This window comes from Chiloscyllium plagiosum, chromosome 9 (genome assembly GCF_004010195.1).
Source record: "Chiloscyllium plagiosum isolate BGI_BamShark_2017 chromosome 9, ASM401019v2, whole genome shotgun sequence".
Taxonomy (NCBI): Eukaryota; Metazoa; Chordata; class Chondrichthyes; order Orectolobiformes; family Hemiscylliidae; genus Chiloscyllium; species Chiloscyllium plagiosum.
Genome location: NC_057718.1, coordinates 25,388,899 through 25,391,309, shown reverse-complemented (window position 1 = coordinate 25,391,309; position 2,411 = coordinate 25,388,899).

Here is a 2,411-nt window from a genome sequence, read left to right as displayed (position 1 = left end):
GTATCTGCATCGCTGTAGGTTCGGTGCAGCATTGGAACAGTTGGCCTTTATCGAATTTCGTGTTGATATGGAGATGCAATTGTTGGTCTGCGGTGAACAAGGTCAGAAGTCACAAGACAACAGGTTATAGTCCAACAGGTTTATTTGAAATCGCAAGCTTTCGAAGCACTGCTGCTTCACCTGACGAGGGAGCAGAGCTCCGAAAAGTTGTGATTTCAAATAAACCTGTTGGACCATAACCTGATGTCGTGTGCCTTCTGAATTTCGTATTGGATTATACCAGAGCAATAAAGGTTATATCAGGACCAGTGTTTGAAAGCACCAGGATCGGTACTGGATTATTTTAGGTCGAAACTGGATTTTATCATTTCTGAGGAAGAGTCACTGGACCCGAAACGTTCATTCGGGTAAACGTTCTCTCCAAAGATGTTGCCAGACCTGCTGAGCTTTTCCAGCAATTTCTGATTTGGTTTCTGATTTACAACATCCGCAGTTCTTTCTTTTTTTTATTTTATCAGCGTTGGGTTTTACGAGGGTTGGTGCCGACTATTTCAGGATCTGTGCTAATTATGTTAGGTTCTCTGTTGAATTATATCAGCATCTGTTCTGAATTACATCAGGATCAATGCTGGATTATATCAGGATTTGTGACAATAATAAATCATTCATTCATGAATTACATCAGGATTTGTGCTGGATTGAATTGGGGCTGGATTAAATCAGGATGGCTGTGTTGGATTGTATGGGAATTAAAACTGGATTATGTTAGGGTCAATGATGGATTATATCAGGTCAATATGGGATTATATCAATATGGGAAAAAATACGAGGTCTTAGAAACGTTTTTTGATGGATTGTTTCAGGATCAGCTCTGGAATCATTCATCATGATCTCCAACGTTTCAATGCCACTATCTTCTGGACATGAAAGACAATATTCGAAACATTCACCCCTTTAAGCTGAAACCCCTGTGATTGACCAGTACTGGATACCAGATGCAGCTGTCATTGGAAACCAGTAGTGTTTTTATAACCTGGACTGGGATAAAATGTGGGATTAGAATAGGCAGCTAGTTTATTCAGCCAGTGTGGATATGATGGGCTAAATGGCCTCTTTTACTGCTGTAATTTTTCTACAGTTCTACCTAGAGATGCGACCCCTTCAAGATTTTCTTGGAGTCTTCAGGAATGAAGTGATCTCACGGAAATGCTGCAAATGATCGAGGAGAAAAATCATACAAAATGTTCACTTTTCTCATTGCAGCAAATTAATTTTTTCAGGAGTCAAAGAGACCATCAGTGCCCACTTTCCCTTTATTGGTATTTGTACTGCATTGTTACGTTCTGTGGGGTCATGACCTCCCTAGACCTCCCTCCTCACTTGTCCTTGCATTGTTGCCAACTCTCCAAGAAATCCAAGTACAACAGTTTAACAAGTTGAAGTGTTTTGGAATGTAAAAAATGAATGAGAAAACGTGAGAATGAGAGAAATAAAAGGAAGAGTATTATAAAGGAGCAGGCGAATAGACAAGGGGAATGTGAAGGCAATAGAAGTGAATGAGATAAAACAATACAATAGTTTGGCACTATGGGGTGAAGCAGGAGATCTGAAGGGAGATTTACATGATAAAGGATGGGAAAAATAGTAAGATGATTCATCTCAGGCTATTTACAATTACAGTAGTCCCTGCATATCCCTGGGGCATATGTCCCAAGACCTACCGCGGATGTCCGAAACCACGGATAGTAGTTTATTTAAATTCATTTAAATGGGAAATTTACCTCCCCGGCAGCCTCCTGGTGCCTGATTCTGGAATGTTGCACGCAATATTTTTGGGCAGGGGCAAACCGCGGGTAACTGAAATCCCAGAAGCCGGGAAGCCGATTCCATGGATACAGTGGTTGCCCTGCATTTATATGGTATTCAGCAGCTGAACTAAGCATGGCAGTGCTACATGTATTATGATCCCAGTTATGAAATACTGGACCAGGGATTATTGTTAGGATAGTGCATAGAACATTACAGCTCAGTAGAGGCCCTTCAGCCCTCGATGTTGTGCTGACCTGTGAAATTAATAGATGCCCACGCTGATTGATGATGTCACTTCCGCCCCCATCATGGCCACTCTCACAACCACTTCCGCTCCTCACAATTCCTCATGCATCACATGTGACATCACTTCCGCCCGCACATCATCGCTAATGCCACATGCTCAGTGACCTCCGCCACCCCTACTGCCGTGGTCACCACCACTTCCGCCCCCACCAGCGCCACTCACCTGCATTCTGCTGACACGCCCCCCCACAGACCCCACTGTCGTCACTATCCCCACCCCCCAGATCCCCGAGGGGAACACTACCCCTGCTCATGACTCCACCCCCATTCCCCCACCACCACACCCACACCAGTAA